The 23,828-nt window shown below is 35.4% G+C and overlaps 1 long non-coding RNA gene across 1 annotated transcript; it reads left to right on the top strand.

Annotated features, from left to right (window-relative positions):
* The first annotated feature begins 6,650 nt into the window (after nt 1-6,650).
* On the top strand, nt 6,651-16,329 carry LOC128073917 (uncharacterized). The gene is made up of 3 exons (XR_008202934.1): nt 6,651-6,703; nt 15,045-15,099; nt 15,860-16,329. It is a non-coding gene; the product is annotated as an uncharacterized LOC128073917 (long non-coding RNA).
* Nucleotides 16,330-23,828: the final 7,499 nt, after the last annotated feature.

Here is a 23,828-nt window from a genome sequence, read left to right as displayed (position 1 = left end):
ATTACATCTGACTGTGCAGACACGTTCTCTGAAACAGAAGGCTCAGGATAGCACCTAATTTTAGGTGGCTGATACAAGGCTGTTAATAAACCTTCATATCTCTTGAATTATGTGGGCTAAGGGATCAAACTGAATTCAATGGACCTTCTGCTGCTGAATCTATGTCTTGTAGTGCTGTCTCAGAGGAACTTACTGTATTTGGTAGTGGTGGTTTGGGATTATGTATTCAGCAGTTCAGCAAGTGGTCTGGGCTGTAAATGTGCACTTTAGAGAAATGAGATGAGCAGGAGTTAAATATGCTGCCCTTCATTGCTAATATTTTTATTGTACTTCACTTTGGCATTTTAAATAAGAACATGGAGACCACAGAAATGATTCTCTCTCTGCCAGACAACCACTCTCTTGCACGTATTACCTCCACTACTAAAATACTAAGAGAGCAGAATCCTAGTCAAGAATCCTGACCATGGAAACTCTGAAGTTGCACAGGCTGAGCAATTTCTTGATAGCATCAGTAGAGCTGGAGCTTGCAAAAACACATCATGAAAGATAAAGTGCAATCTTATCTTTTACCACAGGTATTTTGACAGTTCTTGCTTTTGTGCAAGAGTCTTTTTCTAAGGCACTTAGTACTTCAGTAAAATATTTGGACAATAACCTTCCAGAAACTGAATTATACAAAGCATTTTGTTTATACAGAAAACTGATTAGTATTCTTTGGACATTTTCCATACCACTGGATGTTACTGCAGAGCTTTTGATAGGATTTGTTCCTGTGATTAGGCAGATCTAAAGTGATATATATATATATGGATATACTCAAAAGGAGTAACTTGTTTTGGAAACTATTCTGTTTTGAATAAATTGAATCATTCATAGATGAAAAAGGTAACTTATTGGTTAGGTGAGCAAAAAGATAATGTTCTGAGTTTAGGCATGCATATTAGGTACTTCTCCTTTTACACTTGTTTGTAAAACGCTTTTAATTTCCCCTTTAAAAATGACTGTTGAAGCAGAAACCATAAATTTTCCTTCAACAAAAGTCTTTTGTTTTGTGAAGGGATATTTCTGAATAGAACATCATGGAATAGAACCCTTGAGGATCAGCTACACAAAACATGCTTAGTTAGCTCAAACAGGTATTTCCAGATTATAAGTGCAAGTGATTGTGGCATTTTAATAGATGATATTCTTCACTCTCAGTCAATATTAATTATATTAATATTCTGGCATTAGGAGATATGATGCAGGAATTGAATTCTTTTGGTGGAAGCATATAATCAAGGTAGTCATTACTTGTCATTAAAAATAGCTTCCTGATGCAAGTGGAAGGGTGTTAGGTCCATTGTTCTGTCCAGAGTCCAACACAGCCAATTGCATCCTGCTTATCCAAAGTGTGGATTGACTGATAGTGACTGATGTATTCCATCTTCCTTATTCTCAGGTGTTGCCAAATTGATGTCTAAATGCTGAAATATATTCTTGGCCCAGATAGCTCCTTTCTGTTGTTTGGGAAGTGGTTTCACTCCTGAAAAGAGTATTTCTATGGCTGACAAGTGAATATACAAGGATCAGAACAAGGTGAGAGTTACTCCTCCATTGCATACATTAAACAATGTCTGTTATGCAAGATAACTTGTAGGAGAGGTAAGAGCAGAACTTAAGTGTTAGTGTAGTTACCCATGCCCATGTAGATTATCTGATTTCACGATAAAAAATGTGAAGCCTATTGAAGACCACCATTTCTGAACTTCTCAGGAACTTGAATTATGGCATAGATATTTTGTTTGCCATTTTATAGGAAGTGAAAAAAGCCAGATATTTTGGACAGAATTTTCTGATGATTGCCTTTCATATGTGTAGGCTTGGATCCATAACTTTCACTTCTGACATTTCTAAAGCAGAATTTTGCTACTTAGTAAAATAAAAAATAAAAAACATCCTCAGTAAAAATTGGAATAATAATAATGTAATCATGCCACTGTAACTACTATATCAGTAGGAGAGAAATAGTGGATTACTGGATCCATGCCCTGTTACATATCACCCCTGAAATTGTGTTTCTATGATTGTATAATAATCAGAAGCTTTGAACAGCTAGTTTAAACTAGGTAGACTTCTGGTTAAAAAGAGATTAAAGCTACCACTGTGATTAGGGCAGCATTTCAAAAAGTTTCAGCAGTCAGGCAGGGTAAACATTGTAGACCTTTCTGCACTAGTCTGTGTACCCTAGAGAGAACACCAAAGAAAAACTGCAGAAGCTTCTCTGGAATTTACTTCTAATACATAATGTCACCCAGAGGAAATATCTAACTGTTTGTGTCTTTGAAAAAGATCCCGCTTTCACATGTTCATTCCTCATGCATGAAGATGATTTTCCAATAATTAATCATAAGACAAACCCAAGAATTATACTCTTATTTAGAAAATGTGAGTAGACAACTCTCTACAGAGGTCTAGAAACTCTTAAAGCCCAAAATAATTATAAACAGAAATGAGGTTGATGTGGCTTCCAGGCATTGTTTTCTGAAAGGATTAATTATATTAAAAAAAAAATCTGCACTCCCTGGAAAAAAATACCCTTGTTTTTATAAAGCATAACATTAACATTATTTAGTCAACAAGACTAAAATGAAAACAGATCAGATGTAACACTTCGTAATATATATATATGTATATTCAGTATGTGGGTTAGCTTTGTTTTTAAAGAAAAACACACTGTATAGCTGTGAAGAAATTTAATCAGGCTTTGTATTCTTTTGTGTTGCTTTTCATAGAATCATCGAATGAGAAAGAGTGCCGGAATGGGCCTTCAGCCCATCCCTACCATGCCCATTAAACCATGTCCCTCAGTATCACACCCACAAATTTCTAGAATGCCACAAGGGACTGTGATTCCTGTGATTTCTGAGAATAAATTTTTCCTAATATCCAACCTCCCCTGATGCAACTTAGGGCTGTTACCTCTCATCCTATCACCAGTTTTCTTAGAGAAGAGGCCTACCGCCACATCACTACAAGTGTCATTTAAAAATCTCCAAACCGGAACAAACGTTTTATGAAAGAATTACGCATGCTCATCCAAAAGAGGAATATCTCTCACAAGCTGAGAGGTTGTGGCACTCATGTTCTTAGCTTTAATGCACTCTCAAATGAAAAGGGATCTTATAAAAATTCAGATTTACATAAGGAGATTTCTAATACCTGCCTGCTTGAACCCAAGTCCTAAGAGCCAGCATCCTTCCTAATGCCTGTACCAAAAGAATTTAACCCTTATTCTATGTAAAGGTGTCATCCTTAGCTCACATAAAAGTTATTCTTAGAAGCTATAATGAGGTAATCTTCCTCCTTTCTTCCTATTTCAAAGTTTCCACATATGTTTTACCAAGCTCCTTTGTGATCTTTAATTCCCGACATTCCTCTAAAGCATTGCTATTAAGGAACAAAGGCTGAAACCTAGTATGTCTTTCTTGTGGGCTTTTGTTCAGGGAAGGGGGAAGGTCCTGGTTAGATAAGTTGAAAGAGAGCCTAACAATAAACAGCAGGATAAGGCAATTTTCACAGCAGTACAATCTTCTATTAATTGTGGATTGAGGATTAATCTGTTTCTTCTAACTTGTGAGCCCCCTATTTATTTATTTATTTGTTTGTTTGATTGTTTGTTTGTTTGTTTGTTTGTTTATTAATGCCTTCCTGAAGCACTGGTTTAATACAGGGGGACTGAAATAAAGTGTATGCAAATCAAACTTTTCTTGCCCCACTTGTCCCAGTGCTAGTCCATGCAGTGGATATAAATGCTTATAAATCCTGGTCCCTGAATCTCAAAGTTTACATTGTTCATGGAATAAGTTAATAAATGGCACTGTATTACACTGCTGGAACCAAAGTAGAAACAACTGGGTTGCAAATCCCTTGTCTTTTAATGCACTCTTATTTCAACATAATATAAGCATTTTATATAGACCGTACTTAAGAAAAGGTGTTATTAATTTGCAATTGTGATAGAAACTGAAAAGACATATTTTAAAGGTACTGACACAACTGAATGTGACTGAACTAGTGCTACAGGCAAAGCTAAATGGTCTACCTGACCATCAACATACTTTTAGCATGTCTCAGTGATGAGCTTATGCATTTTATCTTACAACTACATTAGTTGTATGTCACCTCAGCCGTTAGAATGCAAATAGTTGAGTCACTGTAAGATGACAATATTTAATTTTGTCTCCATAAACTCAGTCATGTAAGTATTGATATAAGACAGATAAGGCAGTACTAAACATGCTATTAAAAAAGACAAATAAAAAGACATTAATATTTTAATGTGCTTAAATACTAAATAGGTTTATCTGATATTTTTGGATGGATTGTTTGCTTTTCCTTGAAGCAGATAAGTGTGCTTTTTTACTCCATGCCCTCATTCATTTTCACACCTTTTTCCCCCAGAGCTCAGTACTGAGTCCACTCCTATTCAAAATCTTTATCAATGATCTTGATGAGAGTTTGAGTGGTAGAAAGGCATTACAGATGTACCTAGATAAACTAGATTGATGAGCCAATGTAAACTATATAAGTTTCAGTAAGGCCAAATGTCGGGTCCTGCATTTTGATTACAACAATCCCAGGCAACCCTACAGGCTTGGGGAGGAGTGGCTGGAAAGCTGCCTGATGGAAAGGAATCTTGGTGTACTGATGGACAGTCAGCTGAATATGAACCAGCAGTGTGCCCAGGTGACAAAGAGGGCCAATGGCATCCTGGCTTGTATCAGGAATGGTGTGGTAAGCAGGACTAGGGAAGTCATCCTGCCCCTTACTTGGCAGTGGTGAGGCCTCACCTCGAGTACTGTGTTCAGTTTGGGGCACCTCAGTACAGAAAGGACATTGAGGTGCTGGAGCAGGTCCAAAGAAGGGCAACAAGGCTTGTGAAGGACTTGGAGAATATGCCCTATGAAGAGTGACTGAACGAACCGGGGCTGTTTAGTCTGGGGAAAAGGAGGCTGAGGGGAGATCTTATTGCTATCTTCCAATACCTGAAAGATGCTTACAGTGAGAGTGGGGTTGGTCTCTTCTCACTGGTGACAGGATGAGAGGAAATGGCCTCAAGTTGTGCCAGGGTAAGTTTAGGTTGGATATCAGGAGAAACTTCTTTACAGAAAGGGTGGTTAAACATTGGAATAGGTTCCCCAGGGAGGTGGTTGAGTCACCATCTCTCAATGTGTTTAAAATCCGTTTGGATGTGGTGCTCAGGGACATGATTTGTTAGAATTAGGGTAGTATGGTTAAGTTAGGTTGTGGTTGGACTTGATGATCTTTAAGGTCTTTTTGAACCTGAGTGATTCTATGATTCTGATTTAATTCTTATTGAAGAAGTGATAGAATGTGCACCTTTGAGCAGTATTACGAACTAACTCTAACTTCCACAAACAGATGTACTTACCGAATACATTGACAGTAATAATCTTTGCCAGTGTTCAAAGTTCTGTTGTGAAAAGTCCTAGAAAACAAAAACCTGTAGTAGAACTCCTCACTGCTTGAAATCCTTTCTGCTGGCCTGAGCTTGTTACTCAACAAATGCAGTTTGCTGACAGTGATTTAAAGCCAGACACCATAGTATATTAAAATATAATCCCTTTGATAGAATAAATACAAATCAAAAGTGAAAGCATAGCTGGCACCTCTGAGTATAAAACATCATATTGGTGCTAAACTAGCTACAGATATTAGAATAAACCGTGTTTGACAGTGAAAAAAGACCTTAGGCAATGTACCTAGCATCACATCAAAGGGAGACTGAAACTATCTTTCTGTTACATATAGTTATTGATCACTGAGATAAAACTACAGTAAACAAAATACATTGAATATGTCAGCCTGTGCTGCTTATCTTTCTCAAGCAGGCCACTGACATCTCTCAAGAGCAAGTAGGTTGGCACTTGAAAGCTATGTAAGACTTCAAAGGAAATGTTACACTGGAAAGGAGTCTTGGGAAACAGTGCTAGAAAAAGCCTGAAGAAAATCAAAGTACCCATTCAGAGAAACAGCGGGACATACACTACATAGATTTTCACTTCAGTTTTGACTGTGAAAAGTTCTGTTCTTTTTACTTTGGTAGAATGCCACAAGGAGCATCCTTGAAAAAAAAAAAAAAAAGGCTTTTAACTTTTAGCCTGGCTCAACAGTATAACCTTGCTGACTGAAGGAGGCAACGATCATCTTACTGTTTACTTGGTGCTATGCTATAAAATACCATACTCCTTTTTAAAAACATTTCATTATTTTCATATTAAATTTCTTATTATGCTTTTGGAAAGTGTTAGAAGAGAATTAATTTTAAATGTGTATCCAGTTTTCATTTAACTATAGTGCACAGAAAGAATGAATTGAGAAATAAAATAAAAATTCCAACAGCAAATGCAAACCCCTAAGCTGAGTGTGACTTTAACATGTTCATTTTCAGAATGTTCAGACTTCAACAAATGTATGGAAACTGCTGAATCATATCCTGAACCTCTGATTGACCACCTGAGGCAAGCAATGAGTCAACCCTGGGAGCACAGGTGAAGGCAATTCTCCTGTGCTCCTGGAAGGGGTGAAGCCTTGCTCCACCTCTCCTAGACCCCATTTAAGAGCTGACTACTTCTGGGGAAGGGTCTCTTTTGGAGATTGCTTCTCTTGGAGCCTTCTCAGCAAGTTTAGGATAAGGGTAAGCTTTCCATCCATTGTTTAGTGTGATAATTTGTTGAGCCTGACCTTCTTGTATATTTCTTAATTGCAACATCTGTATATTCATTGATTATGCAATGGGCTTTGAAAGTCACAAGTTGTTAAACTATGTTTCGTTGTCAAATGTACCACTGGGATGTTTGTGGTTAGTTAACAGGTGATAGTACCAAAGGAAGGTTTCAGAGTTTTTTTTCTTTCAGTGCAAGCAATAATTCTCAAAGCAGTTTTTTCATCCTTGTGAAGGTGTGTGCAATAGCACATTCATACACTACCACCATTCACTTTCAAGCTGTTTGAGAATAAGATACTTCCATAGCGTCTCTCACTCTTTACTTCAGGCCTAAACAAAGTAAAACAATCAAGGAAACAAAACAACAGCATAACCACCACCAAATTAACAAGATTTTAGAAGCCTTTTTTCAATAATCATATTGAAATTAAATGTTTTTTCAAGTTTAGCATGTGTATACTGAAACACACTGAGTAAAAAGAAAGTTATTGGCAGAGTCATGATCGGGGCTGATGTTATTAGCTCTCTAATACAGTTACAGCTACTATTTACTCTATCAAATAGTGTAAATACCTTCTCAGGATCAAGTGTTTTCAAAATCCAGTTTTTACAAATGCATTTTGTTGTCATAAGCATATTTATTTGTTTCTGATTATGTATTTATGCAAACTTATGCTGGAGATTGTTATGGATACTTATTGTCTGAGAACAGTATGGCCAGTAGAAAGGACTCACAAAAAACAAACACAACACCACTTCCCTGTTAATGCTAAAGCTAAAAGCAATTTGAACTTGCTGTACGTGGTATTAATAAGTATTTTCTGACAAAATAATATAAGGTGAATCTTCTAAAGCAAATGATTTCATGGTCTTCATGATTTGTAAAACTCTACTTAGAAATATGTGATGTTAATGAGGAATTGAGTAATAATTCTTTATTACACTTGTCAGAAGACTGTAAACAGGGGGAAAGGCAATGTAAAGCTTCATCCCAGATTACTGCATAATATGTTAATAAAATGTGCAACTAAAATTCCAGTACATATTAAAGTTACCAACAGTGTGCTTCTCTATTGATTAGTATTTCTGTATTGGCTTTTGTTTGGTGAAAGAGCACAGATAACATAGAAAGACATTCACCTTTTTAGGGTTAATTTCTGTTAACAGTATTGTGCATCAAGGAACATTTTGAACAGGGATATAACCTACTTGCCTGAAATTGCTAATCTCTGAACTTCAGAGTATACTGAAGGCCTAGTCAAAGAAGATGCCAGAACGTCAGGCAAAACCTCCCCACAAAATTCTGCTAAATAAATTTGTGCTAACTTATTGTGAACAATCTGAGTTCACCGTCTCTTAGAATTTTTTCAGTCTATAACTGGAGAAATGACCATTTGCATGTGACGCAGAAACAGAAGTAATGTGGAGAATTGTCTCAATGTTTAAAGAAACTGCTCCTTGTTGGTCTTCTACAGCTGTGCTGCTTTATTATAAATAAAAATTTGCTTCTGCCCCTGTTTAGCATATTTTCCTTCAAATAAGTCTTAAGTTAGTTCTTGGAGGTAATTGAATTATGTAAGTAAGAAAGCCAGAAGCAGATGTGAAAACTCAGGAAAAAGCAAATAAATGAATTGATAGCCCCCAACAGAAAACAGGCTTTATAGCTGTTTTATTTTCTGTGAGGCACTTTCTCCTTGGTCCCAGTTTGGCAGAATATTTATCCCATGTGTTATTTAAGGCAAATAAATAGTCTAATTGACTTCAATGGGACTACTCTTGTTTAAGGAATCACATGGGTTTAAATACCTTATTGGATCAGAATACTAAGCGTTGGGGTTTTCACTGGCTGGATGGAGACTTGCTATTGAGTTGCTGTTTTTACTACTGTGGCAATAAAACTTGAAACTCCTCTGAATACACTGAGATGGGGACTTTCAGACTAAAAATGGAAATGTGTGAAACTTTGTTATTGTTCATATGCTTTCCTCACATTCACAGCTCATGCCTAGAAATTAGTTATGCAGACACTCACCTTGGACGCACTTCTAACTGTGTATACGCATTTATATAGATGGTCCCAAGTCATCACCATTTTAAATCTTTAAGAATGAAAAATTTCTACTGAAAGAAAAAAGGATCTGGAAACTCTACGCGTTTTTGGTGATGAAGTATATGTTTGAGAGTCTATTACTTAGCATAGATTCCATCAGACACTATTTCCAGTGTCAGTGGATGCTGACTTTGCTGTTTCTGTGCTGTGGCTCAGACATAAAACCTGACTACTACATATGAGTGTACTACTAAAAATTTAGTACATGTTGTTGTGTATGTATTCTAGTTTTAACTACAATGTGTCAGCTTAAGCCTCTTTCCTCAAGTTTCTTTTGTCATGTTTGACATTTTGTTGTGGCTGTACAGTCTGCTACTGTGGCTTACTTGAGGCAAAGAAACTCTTTAAGGCACATTTCAATTATCTCATGCAAAAATTCTTGTTTAAAATGGAGTTTTTTTATTTTTCCTAATGAAATTCATAGGTTATGAAGTTCAAGGTGGATGCGAAGAGACAACAGTGCTGTGCCTCAGACACAAAACTACATCAAAATGTGATAATTCTGGTGAGGCTGAAAGTATGTGCTTATAGCCATCTGGAGAGCACCTTTAAAATGAACTCTTGTGCTGAAACTCTTAATGGCAAAGGGTTATTCTGATGCTCTGATTCAAAGAGACAGTAGAGTAAGTTCCATAGTGTAGCTGGTTTTAGAACAATCTGCTGACTCTGCTCAGAATTGACTATGTAGTCACCAAAGGTTCCTTCCAACCTCAACGGTTTCTTGAGTCTGAATCAACATTTGCATTTCAATCACCTTGAAGGTGGGGGAATGGGTTCACTTCAGGCATGGATTTCTTCCTTTTAGAAGACTAACAGTAAGCTTTACTGTTGATGAAGGCTGAAGGGAATGATGTGCACTGCCTTTTTCCATTATTGGTTTTACTTATTGCTGTGTATGTTCCTTGGATAACAGCAGGGAAGCCGCTGCCCATCTAACTCTGCTAGCAGCAAAATACAGGCATATGCTAACAATCCCAATATCCAGGTCAACATACAACAGTTTCAAACAGTTACAGAATAGTATATAATCCATCACATTCAGGCTAAATAACTGGATTTAATAGAGTACTTAGATTTTATAAGCATTTGAAATAGCAGTTGGTTAGTAAAACCCTATAAAACTGAGGTTTTATAGTAATACAATATGTATGTATCCATTACACAACTAATCCTGTCTGAATTTGCTTTTAACAATCAGTTAGTATTTATTGATTGTATTGCCCAATAACTGTCTAGTTAAATTCATAACTGGAAAACTTAATTTGAAGTGGCACTAGTAGTTTCTCATTCAAAGTGAAATAAAAAGTGTAATATATGTGACATATCTTTGAAAAAAATCATCAAAGCTATTGAAGCACGAGACTTTTCAATTTCATTTTGTTCATTACAGTCAGTGAGACAATCACATAACATTTCTTACTGTTTAAGTAGGAAATGCAGCTCAGAGACTGTCTACTCACTGACAGACTGTTATTGCCTATATGGAAAAAAAGAAATTGCATTGCAGAGAAGGATTCATTAGAACATTAAAACACCACACCTATAGTTTCTCTTCCTACGTTTCTCTTTGCAAATTTTTTTGAGTATCTGAATAGTGTGAAGTAATGGGGAGAGCAGTACAATTTTTTTTTTTTTTTTTTTAGACTGATTAAATCAACTTTGGGGGTTGGACTCGCTGATTTCTGGAAGCCCCTTCCAGCCCCTATGATTCTGTGATTCTGTAACTACAAACTACTTGGCTGCAATTGTTGAATGTGATGCAGAGACAGTGATTTCTTGCAATACCTGCACCTTTGCTTTCAGTATATTTCAATGGGAAAAAATCCTGGTTAAAAGCAGCAGGTAGAACAGTTTTGTTTTGTGATGCCAGAAATCAGAGTCCTTCTGAATCCTGTGTGGAGAAGAGGGCTCCTACAATCTGCTGAATAAAATGGGAAGCTATGCATCATTTAGATTATAAGTACAGATTGTGGAATAGCCCAGTTGTCTTATGTGTCATATTAGATATGTTTGGACTTTTTGAGCACATAGAATTCAAGCATTTCATGAGGTATTTAAAGCACTGCAGGAGTAGAATCTAATTTAGACTATATTTTTAGCTGAAATGTAAATGTAGCAGTTTAGATACTGTTCATCAACTGATTTACTTGCAGAGAGACAGTTGCAGTTTACTTGCAGTTTGGAGAGCTGAGACACAGATGATCTCAACTAGTTATTTATCTTGCTTCTTTCACAGAGCATGATGTTTCTTCCAGGGTATAGAAACCTTTTTAACTATGGACGTATTTGATTAATAAAAGTTGTAATGGAGGGAAATCGTCACTTTTTGAAGGAAAAGAAACACACAACTTGACTGCTCAAATAAATGCTCTATATCCAGTAAATGATCTATATCCAGTCACCCAAGTACTGAGCTTGAATTTGTCATATTAATGTGTGTGTATATATATATACACAACAAATGTGTTACATCATGTTGTATAGAATCTAATTGTTCCACTAAAAATATTAAAGATAAAATAGTTGTTAAAATAAGCACTTTTCAATTTTTTTATACATAACCTTAAATTCAATAGCTAGTAGAATTTTCTCATTATGAAGGACATGATTAATACTCTGTGAGATTAGGAAAATGTGGCTGGTGAAATGACTTTCTATTTTATTTTAACATCTTCAGGGTCAGTAGCCTAAAGCAAGTTCAATTAAACGTCTTTGTTTTTAATTTAAAATAGATTGTCTGGCTCATACTTTAACACTTCATCTGGAGGCTCTATATTTCTGGATGAACTGTTTTTGAACATTTAAATATTCAAGAAAAGCTGTCAGAACACCTGTGAAGTTAAGATCTATGCGGAAAAAAACAAATTTTATTCTATACTCACACTTTCCATTAAAATGTATCTATGCCGAAGTTAATAATGCTCCAGAGTTTTACACAGCAATTACTGCTCTAGTTCTACATAAAAAAAATTTGGGCTCTTTGTATGTACAGCCTGAGTTGTCTGGATACTTTGTTGAGGACTTAAAGTTATAATGTTCTCATCTGTAATTCTATTTTCTATTTTCCTTTTTCTTATATGCATATTTGACACACAAGGAAAATTTCCAAGAGACAGAGTATCATAAATGTAATAATGAAAGCAAGGTAAATAGAGTATTCTAGCACAGGTATAAATATAAATTCTTAAATAAGGGAAAATAAGACAAGACGGTACGATAAACAAACTGAATACCGTTAGGGTTGCAAGGAATGCCTCAGACCAAATTAATACAGGAAAGAATGCAAACTTCATTTATTGTCTTCCTGGGAGCAGGGAAAGGCAGATTGAAATGTTGAAAATTGTTCCTTTCCAGAAATATGATTAAAAGTTGTCATTCTGAAAATCCATGCAAAATGTGTTAAAACATAATACAGAACTACTGAAATGCTTTGTTTTCCTTTTCACCTTTATTTCAACTCATTTTGTATGTAAAGATGCAATGGTATGTCATACTTGAAGGTAAAGTAAAAAGAAATAGCTCCTGTTTAATGGTTAAAATTATGTAGTCCTGAAGCACTTGAATCAAAGAAAACAATTGAAGACACGCTGTAATGGCTGTCCAGTTCTAGAAGCAACTATATGACATTGAGTTCCTGGCTATGGACTTATCTGCTGATTCATACATAGAGGAACCACAAGAACGGGAAATACCTGATCATTTACACACACTTTTTACCTGCCAAAAGGATATAAATGCAATTTACTTCAGTTCTTAAACCACAGTTGATTTCATGAAAAATATTCATGGGTGTTATAGGTATAGGCTGGTGTAGTTATTCTTCTTCTTCAAGTCTCATAAGATGCTGTGTTTCAGATTTGTGATGGAAACCAGTGGTCACAACGCGCTCGTTCTTCTTGTTGCACAGCAGTGCTTGAACAGAGCCAAGGTGTTTTCAGCTTCTCATGCTTTTCTGCCAGTAAGGAACTGGGAGTGCCAAGCAGCAGGGATGGGGCACAGCCAGGACAGCTGACCCCAACCCATCAAGGGATATCCCATACCATATGGCATCATGTTCAGCAATATATGCTGGGGAAAGAAGGAGGAGAAGGGGGATAGCAGGAGTGATAGCACTTACCTTCACACATAATGAGCTCTGCTTTTCTGGAAGTGGCTGAACATCTGCTTTATATTGGAAAGTAGCAAATGAATTACTTTTTGTTTACCTGTTAATTGAGGTAAAGACAACAAGTTCTAGCACATTTTCTTTTGATTCTCTCCCCTGCCCTGCAAGGGGAGTGAAAAAATGGCCATGTGATGCTACTAGGGTTGCGCCACCACAAGTTCAACAAATATTGGAAATTCTCATTTAGAAGGCTTGCTATACCTATGATTAAGTGTATTTAAAAAAAAAAAAAAAAAAGTGAAATCACACTCTGTTTCTTTCCAAGAAGCTTCAAATCTTTAATGTTGAAGTAAGATATTGCTACCCCTTTCTCTTTGTTCTAGACTGAAATTTAAGTCTCCTATACTGATGAAGAACTGTGAATTATAAATACTATAGCTATAATAAATAAGGTGTAACAGATTAACAGATTTCCAATCTTAATATTCCTTTTGTTATTAACTAATTATATAACTTGTGTTCTATTTCTACTTTTTGCAGAAACAATGCTCAGGTCCTTCTCAAAAGATCTTCCTATCAATAAACCATTTTTCTGAATATTAGCAATGTGAAAAAGAAACTCTGCAGAACAGTAGACAAGTTATGTAGCAAGTTTAATAACCACTCTAAAACTTAATTTCTATTTAATTGCTTTAAGTGTAAACCTGCCAGTCAAGACACAAAAATGTGTATTGTGCTACTAGTAAAGTCACTGTAGGAATTATAATTTGATATTTGCACAATATGAAATGAAATCTGAGTTGATGCTGTGACAGCCAAGGAAAATCATAGAGGAGTAATTTAAATTTCACTATTTCAAATGGTTTTTGAAGCTAAAATCTATTTTTATAACCTCAGTGACAAAAGGAAATGTGGAGAAAATATAAGAAATGTTTACAAGTACATGCTCCACATACTAAAATTCTCTTTATGACTGTCAGTTTGAGTCTTGGCCCTGGTGGTTGGAAGCTCTACTAAAGTAATTTTTTTGCTCTAAAACTATTCTACAGTGGGGCCTGTGAAAAGTTGATCATTCATTTGTGTTTGCCTGTATTTCTTTTCTTAGATAAAAGTTTTTAAGGTAGGCAAGATTTGTCTGTATTTTAAAAACCATTATTAACCTAGGCAGACAATAAAAGCAGGTGACAAAGTGAGTTCATGAGCAACTATGTAGATCCTTTATACTTATTAAAAATACCTGTATTTTTCCTAGGCATTAAGGAAAAATGTGTGTCCTTCAAGTAAAAATCTCAGTTCTTGCAATATGAAAACATCATCTCCATTATCTACTCTTCTTGCACTGTGTTAGTTCTTTTTAATTTCTGTAAAAAAAGAAAAATTACCAGAATTCGAGGGTATGTCTATATGTAGATGATATACATGCTCTTGCTATTCTTTTCTAGTAAACGTTTTAACTGTATTTGGTGCAAAAGTCTTGAGAAACGTGGGATCCCTTGAGGAATTTTAGTCTTTTCTTCATGTTTCTGAAGAGATGTACTCCAAGAGTATTCTTGGAACATTCAGGGAGATTGCTGAACATATGTTAACAGGATCAAGTTCTTCACTGATCTCTCAGAATGACAGCAGTTACTGTATATGAGCCAGGTGTTTAGGAACCTCTAATAAAAAATAAATCATGAGCTCTGGATTTTTTTTTTTTTGCCTGTTTCTCCCATCTGGAAGATTATCTTAACCACCACTATTGTGCAGTGTAATTTCCAATCTTTAGATAAAGACTTTTTGATTTTTTTTTCATCTCTTCTAGTTAAACGAATCAGCAAAATGTCTATTATTTCTTAGGAAAGGTATGCAGTGAAAGAAGTGCTTAGCTCTGAAGTCATGGCAAGTAGTATTATCAGCTGAGATGAAGAGCATTATTTTTGTTATTGCTCTTTTTATTGGTAAGATAATATATAGAAGCCAAACACTAGGACAGGATAACAGGTTTCACAGTTCTTATATGATCACCTTAACTCTGTCACAAAGCAAAACATTATTTCTTCATCCATATCCACTGACAAGTCCTCAATCTGCTATGTCTCAACTCTTTTCTACAGTGTGATACATTTTCAGCAAGGCCCTGTCTCCCATTTGGGCTTCATGGGGTTTTAGGTATGTCCTTAAATTTCTAGAGATTTGCTGTGAATCTTCATTTCTGAGACAAATTTATCTGTTCTTGGAGCACCTACTTTTCTCCAGCAGTAAAAGTGTCTGTGCATATTTAGATACTGGGCCAGTCCAAGAAAATGCATGAGTTGAGATTTCAGAGTGACTACTCCTATGCAATAGTTCCCATATTTCTTTGTCCTTAGCTGGAAAAGAACTTAAAAATACAGCCAAAAATTTTTTGCTTTTAATCAATCTCAATAAAGAGTACAAGATTTATAAATGAAACCCTGAAGCTACTCATTTTCCCTTCTTACGTTAGAAATCTGTGGTATTGCTTTGAAAGTACTGATATAATTGCTTTTTTGTACACAGTTTTATTGCATGGATTTTTTCCTTATTTTATAGATTGTTTAAAATTTTCATTTGGATGACACTTTAAAAAGAATTACTGAAATTTAGTTTGAATTAAAGTTAATACAGATTTATACATATCTAAAGAAATGTTCACCTTTTATTGGTAGAACAGATGGTTCATAAGAAGTACAAATTATGCACATTAATCATGCAAATAAGTTTAATGCGCTGATCTCTCACAGGCTCTATATGTATACACTTTAGCATACTACTAAGATTACTGTAGAACCATGGAATATCCTGAGTTGGAAGGGACCAGCAGGGATCAAGTCCAACTTGTGGCTTCACGCAGGTTCATCCAAAATTAAAAGCGTGTCTGAGAGCACTGATAAATGATTCTTCTTTCCAGCAAGCTTGAGGCCCTGACCACTACCCTGGGGAACAAGTTTCAGAGTCTGACTGCTATCTGAGTGTTTTTCCTGATATCCAACCTGAGCCTTGAACCTCCCCTGATGCAGCTCCATGCCATTCCCTTGGGATCGTTGTTGAGATCATTGTTACTATCATTGTTACTAGAGAGAAGAGGCCTGCCCCTAATCTCCCTTTGTAAGGAAGTTGTAGTCCTCATGAGGACTCCCCTCAATCTCCTCTTCTCTGGGCTGAATAGTTCAATGGATGTCAGCCATTCCCCATGATAGTCATGCCCTCTGGACTCTTCACTGTCTTTGAAAGCTCTCTGCTGGTTTCACATCCTTCCTGTGGCACCCAAAACTGTTCACAGTACTTGAGGTAAAGCCACTGCAGCTCATAGCAGTACAGGAGAATCGCTTTCATTCACTGGGATTGATGCTGGGCCATATATACATACGTGTGTGTGTATGTATGTATGTATAAATATATATATATATACGCACTCCAGGGTATGGTTGGCCCTTCTGGCTGCTAGAGCACACTGCTGACTCATGTTTGACTTGCTATTAACCACATCTGTTTCAGTGGGATTGCTCTCCTGCCTCTTTTACTTGTCTGTACTTATATGCAGTTACTCTGTCCCAGGTGCAAAATCCAGCACTTCCTCTTGTTGAACTTCATGTGCTTCCTGATTGCCCTGCCCTCTAATTTGTCAAGATCTCTCCATCTTTCTATCCTCAAGGATAGTGAACAGCTCCTCCTAATTTAGTGTATTCTACAAACTCAGTTCTTCAAGTTCTGCGTCCAAGACACTGGTGAAAACATTTAATAAAATTCATCCGAAAATGGAGCTTTTAGGAACTTCACTAGTGACTGGCTACCGGCTTGCTGTAACCTCATTTACCCTTTGAGCCTGGCTTATCAGCCATTACATTTTATTTTTGTTTAGCTGTATGGTGAACATTTAGTGCAGAAGGATTCTGTGAGTAAAAGTATCAAAATCTTTGCATAAATCAAAAAAGCATTACAACTAGCTTCCCTTGCTCAACTAGATGAGTAACTTTCATAAAATGTTAAATGGGGCTTTCTCCTTGTGAGCTCATGTTGGTTTTAACAAATAAATACATTCTTTCTCATGTGTTTTTCAATAAGTCCTGGAATTATTTTCTCAATATTGTCTACCTCTAAAGTGACACTGACAAAACTGGATCTTCATTCTTTCAGTTCTTGAAGACTGGGACAATGTATGCCAACTTCTAGTTGACTGGGACTTATCCAGATTCATGAAATTATTGAAAAATAATTAAGAGAGATTTTAGGACAATGCCAGTCAGTTCTTTACATACAGTAGGATGAATCCTACTGAGCCCAATATACTTACATGCATCCAGCTGAAGTAGTAAATCCTGCGCAAGTTCAGGGTTGGCTGGGATTTTATCTTTACTAAAGTCATAGTTCTCCAACTCAGGATTTCAGGGTTATAATAATTGGTATTGAAGACAGAGGCAGAGAAGGAATTACATATTTCTTCTTTGTTGGCATCTCTTTTTGCCAGATGACCATCCCTCGTCAAAGAACAATGTTATCTCTGGTCATCCTTTTGCTATTAACACATTTATAAAAGCCCTTTTTGTTGTGTTCCACAGTTTTGGTCAGCTTCAAGTTTAATTGAACTTTGGCTGTACTAGTTTTCTCCCTGCAATGTTGAACAGTATCTCCATAATCCTTCCATATTGCTCAACCTTGCTTCTAATGGCCATACAATCTGTTTTTACGCCTAAACTCTAGAAGAAAATCCCTGCTCAGCCAATCCAGCCTTCTGACCTGCTTGCATCAGGAAGTAACCAGCGCTGATGAACTACAATACCTTTAAATGCAATTTGTCAAGGGACCTTGCTCTCTAATTCCCTAAGCAGTCTGTAGTCCGTAGTCCGTAGTACCGCATATTCCCTGAGTTGAAGTTTTGGAGGCAGTTTTCCTCCTATGACAACTGCCACACCGTGTCCTGTCTACCACCCCTCACCTGAACATTAAGGCACATTCACTGCTGCCATAGCTGAATTTTACACAGTTGATAAATGTGTTTTTCCTTTCTTCATTACATCTTACTGCTCCTGATAGAATAGTTTTACTGGATATACACAACATCATCTAAATCCTGTATATAAAAAATACCATTCCTAAAATCATCTTTCTTTTCCATTTAATTTACTTATTACTTCAAGAGATAAACCTCGGTAAGCTTCTTGTCTCTTTTTTAAACGCAATTGCATTTGGCTTAGAGTTTGACACAGAAAATTTGAACATTTTAGTTTGATACAGCAGAACATTTCTTTGCCTGCTCACCTGATTTCTATAGCTACCTTAAGGGAGGTTGCTGTGAGGTGGGAATTGATCTCTCACATCATTATCAATAGCACTAAGGGGAATGGTCTCAAGTTGCACCATGGGAGATTCAGTTTGGAAGTTGGGAAATAGGTTCTTCTCAAGGAGAGTGGGCTGCCCAGGGAGTAGTACTGAGGAACATGGTTTAGTGGGAAATATTGGTGATTGGTGGATGGTTGGACTGGATGATCTTAGAAGACTTTCCCAATCTTGGTGAATCTATGATTTTATGGAAAGCAATTGCAATGGCTACTTTCATGCTTAAGCTGACAACAATAAATATTATATTATTTTATTTTTGATTATTATAATTTGGAACATTCATGAGTCTCTCTCATAAATAAACAGCAAATGTTACTAAAATAAACCTCAGAGAACTCAGTGTCTGATACATTTATTAGAACTAAATCAGACCACACTGCATAATTTAAATCATGCATAGTTTCCTCTCCGCTGTTCAGCTACAGACCTGTAGTCAATCAGAATTTTTTTTCCAACTTGGTTTCTACTCTCCAATCTTTAATATAATCATTTCAACTGTGCTTTTTATTTTGATATGAATTTTGTATATTAGAAAATACATCACTGAAATAATATAAATACACACAGTTAGCAATAATGTCAACTTTCACTTATTCATATTGTCCTAAATTGTTCTTAAGGCTATTTTTATGACAATGCTTTTCCAAAAGATAACTCATTTTAATACTTGAACACAATTTATTTTTTCTTTCAAAGGAAAAACCTGTTTAATTTTATATATATTTTTTTCCAAGATTATGACTTTTTATTATCCCTGTGAATGCTTTTTCTTCATTGTCTTTTCTTGCAGAAAATGAGAATAAGTTACTAAAGACATTACTGTGTATGTTTCCTCAACCTATTTATTAAAATAAATTGAGTATAAGAACAATAAAATATTTCTGAGATTCCTCTGAGATCTAATTTAATTGTAGAATCAATGCTGTAAACAGATGCCAGCATATATTCCTGGAAGCATTTACAGTGATATAGCTTCAACAGTGGTACGAACAGGGCAAAGGAAATACCAGAAATGCTGCAGATGTTATTGATTATATGCCTTGGAGAATATTCCACTTTTATATTTTGAAGCCTGTCAATGTAAATCAAAAGGTGGTGATATTGTCAGTAAGACATATTATATAGTCAAAATAATGTGCAGCGACAGCAGTCCCACTATGCTGACGGAGCAGATTGTGTTTTTGGAAATGGAGAAGACATCCATATCACAGTTGAGGCATCATAAACCAGAGGAAAACAATCTGATTTAAACATCTGAATCATTGTGACCTGTGATCCAGATTATGCTGAAAGTCTGTGAGACTGATAGGGCCATATCATCTTTATGTTAAACAGACAGGCTCCTTAAAGTTGAGTTGACTAGTGTGTTTGAACCTAATCTAAGTCTTATTTATGTCCTAGAGATTTGCAGCTTTCATCATTTTTCAGACTTGTAAATCTGAAAGCTTAAGAACAGGAGTGAATACTCAGCAGAGGCAAGCACAGAAATTTTGATTTGAAAGACAACAAGTCAGCATCCATGCTATGGTTAAATATGGTATAGGGTTATGACTCTTCTGCTTTTTAGAAAATTACCTGCAAAAATTCCCTGAAATTTAGATTAGCCTTACAAGTTTGTGTAAAAGTTGTGAGAAAATAGCATGGTTTTTAGTAATTAAAGTATGGTTAATATGCATTTATACCTCAGTTTCCTTGAAATTACACATTATATATATGTACCAAAAGATTTTAGTATATATATATATATAGAGAGAGATTTTCTGTATATATAGCAAAATTGAAAAAACAAACAAACAAACAAACAAACAAAAAAACACAACTGATTGTGGTTTTTTTGTGTGTTTTGCCAAACAATGCTGCCATGTAATCTGTTGCAAATATTTATTTTTAACTTGGCCAATGCATACCAGGATGGCTGAATGCCCATTAGTTATTTTTAAATATTATTTTATCAGTAGATGATCTCTTAAAACAGCAGCAAGAAACAGATCCCATTCTGATCTTGTGTGGTTAAAACAAAGCTCTGTTACTTGTCACCTAATAATGGAAAGATTAATAAGAATATCTGCTTATGGCTAGATACCAGTGGAGATGGATGTGCAATCTTCTTTGTCACCTGTTGGAAAATCCAATAGCTCCCTAGGTTTTAAACATTTAGATTCAAGGAGCTGGCATGACATTCATCTGTAGATCATTAGTTAATAGATAGTTTTTATAATTCATCTGTAGTGACTTATTCAAATGCTTTCTTTTAATAGTTTGTATTAAGTGGAATTAAAAATGACATGCACACAAGAGAAAATGCCAGCTTTCAAAAATCAAAAGCAGACAGTGCATTTTCTGATTCAGTGTTAAGTCTTTATTGGGGAAGAGGAAGGAAAAAGGGACGTTAGGAATGGTGTAGCTTTCTCATTTCACTGTGAATATTCTGTGAATCTGGGGTCTGATACCGATGTCATTCCCATTATGATGAGCTACTGGTCTTTAGGCATGTTTACAGACCCCTAGCATATTATTTTACTTCCCCTCAACAGGCCATCAGATATTTACAGCCCTTACCGCAACGCACATAAAATTTTGATTTATTACAGGTTTTGCATGATTTTTATCTTCTCATCTCTCCTTTTGCCATGAAATTGCTTACACTGTGTGCAGTGAGCTGAAGGAACAGAATCACAAGACGATTAAGTTTGGAAAAGACCTCTGAAGGTCATCTGATCCAACTCCATTCTCAAGCCAGGAAACCTAGAGCAGGTTGCCCAGAGCCATCTCCAAATAGCCTTTGAATATTCCTAGGAAGGGAGACATCCTGATATAATTTTGCTTCCAGGAATGGAATTACTATTGATTCAGACAATTTACAAAGGAGAGAGGCAATTCTGCTTTCATAGGTTTTCTCTGCTGACTTAATTTCAGTGTGAAAATTAAACTTGCTTTAAAAAGTCTTGATTTTATTACCAAATAAAGATAGCTCCAAAGATTTAGAGCTTCTCAGCTAACCCTTGTCCAAATGATCCTCTGTATCTTTACTTCATTCCTCCCACTACCTTGGAATGCAATTTCTAGGCATATTCTTTTCATCTGGTTTCTAGCTGAAGTTATAATGCATTGCCTTATTGTGACACCAATCATAATAAGCTGCAGAAATTTATTTATTTATTCCACTTTTGCTGAGTTGAGATAATAATATATTCAGGTCTTCCTACTTCTTACCATCACTTCTATTTGGTAACTTTCTGAACACGCTGCTTTTCCTGTAAAAAAAAATAGCAATGCAAGTAAGATGTACAAATAAGATTTAGATCTCACTTCTTCCCCTGAGCTTCCTGAAATTCCAGGTCTTCAAAAGCAACCTTTTAAAATGAAGAAATTACTGTTTTTGTAATGGATTTGTTATTTCTTTTTCTTTCTTCATATGACTTATACTGTTAGGCTCTTAAGATAACCTAACTCAAATCAAAAGTAGTCATTCTCTTCCTAAATCTTAGAAAAAAAAAAAAAAATTAAAAATTGAAAATCTCAAATTTCTTTCCGTGGCTTAATTTTACACTGATTATTTTTTTCCACTTGAGCACTGTTAAATACTATCATGCTAAGGTGGTATCTACAGTTATGATATATAGTAAATGAGGATTGTGTTATTATGGGTCTGGCTGCCATTGTGCAATTGAACTACTCTTCCCACACACCTGCAAAGACAGCTCTTGTACATGAACTGGGCTTCCTTTTGGTGAAATTATACTGAAAGATATAATCTAAATGTGCACTGTTTCAGTAACTAACATTCAGTTGTGAAACCAGTCCTGCTATCACTAAGTAAAATTACAAAAATATTAACAGACTTAATTTTGAATTATGTCAATGTACAGGTCTCTTCCTATTAAAGTTGCTAGTTGCTAGTTTCTTCTTGCTAGTTTTGGAATAATCTGATCCTCTGATCCTTCAGAGAATAATCAAATGGATGGATAGATGGATGGAAGGGTATTAATTTTACTTCTGGAAATTACAATATCAATTTGATTCAAGAAATAGATTTACTAGATCTCCTACATTATTATCTCCTTGCCAATTATGGTAGCTTTAGGAAATCAAATAAAATCAAAGGGGGTGAATCTTTCTGACACAAGAAGAAAATTTACGTATGTAAAGTAAAAAATTTACTTACGTAAGTAAAATTTACTTACGTAAGTAAAGTAAAAATATTTTACTTATGTAAGTAAAGTAAAGTAAGTAAGTAAGTTTGAGCTCATCTTTTCCAATCCCATACATCTGTGTGAATTAATCAGACAAATTTTTAATGTGCTTGAAGCACAGACCTCAGTTCTAGGCTCTGATTTTGAAGTATATGCAGAGTAGATTACATATTCCTTTCGTATTTGTAACCTTCAAAAGTGGCTTTGAGCTGTTTGAATAGGTTTTAATCTTGAGATCCAGCTTCCTTGCATAAGTTATATACCTGCTTGATCCCAGGGTTGTTGGAATACATATTACGTACCCAAGATATTAAGCTGAAAAGGTATGAAGTAGAATCAAGCGCAATCATACTATGTTGAAATCATAGTTTTACAACTAGCTCAGCGGATTTGAAGGTAGGTAGGATTTGAAGGATGCATGTTGTTGCAGTAGTGAAAGACTGCCTAATAAGAAGCATCAGTGTTCTTTTGTCTTTATTAAAAGCAAAGACTTTGGATGAAAACAATGTCTCCGGTTGTTAATAAGGGCATAAAATTATATATTTAAGATATTCCAGACTCTTCTATGTAACTGATGGTAGACTGATTTTTGGATTATAATATCAAATTGCAGTGTTAAGGGATTTGGGTACCACTAGTAATATTACAGACTTGCAGCAGAAAATATAGAAAATATTCATCAGATACCTTTTACATAGGCTGGTGAAAAAAAAAAAGAAAAAAGTTATAATTTCGAGCAGAACAACTAGTCCTCATTTAAAAAAAAAAAATGCAGTAAGAAAACTGCACATTGAATTTGAACCTTAAGAAGTTGAAATATCTGGAAGAGAAATGTAAAGACTGTTGGTATATATAAGGGGTACATATTGGAATGAATAAAGGTCTAAAACATGCAATATAGTATCTGCTGGTTCCAACACTTCTCTTTTCTTGGCCCTGCACTTTCTTCAAATAATATGTCCAAATCAAGGAAGAATTTGATCCTTTGAACTGCAGTAAGTAAAATTGTGCTTTTCCTAGGAGCCAGACTGAATTTTATAATTGGGATATTTAACAGAAATTTTTAAATACATTTGTATGAATTTTCTTCTGAGACCTTTGGATGTTGATACTGTATTTCATTCTTACATTACAAATAGAACATTTGGATACTTAAGTTTAAATTATTTAAATTGTAAATCATTACAGGCATGAAATGAATCCCCAAATTAAATATGTTATTATTGATGGTAACTTTTCCTAAATATTGGTGAAAACACAGTGTAAATTCTCATATTGGTGTTGAGAGCAAAAAATTATGTTAATTTCTTGAACAATTGCAAAACCACTGTCTATCCATTTAAATGT

This window comes from Tympanuchus pallidicinctus, unplaced genomic scaffold (assembly GCF_026119805.1).
Source record: "Tympanuchus pallidicinctus isolate F22 unplaced genomic scaffold, pur_lepc_1.0 scaffold8, whole genome shotgun sequence".
NCBI classification, from domain to species: Eukaryota; Metazoa; Chordata; class Aves; order Galliformes; family Phasianidae; genus Tympanuchus; species Tympanuchus pallidicinctus.
Note: the sequence above shows the minus strand (reverse complement) of the source record. Positions and strands in the feature narration are given on the sequence as shown.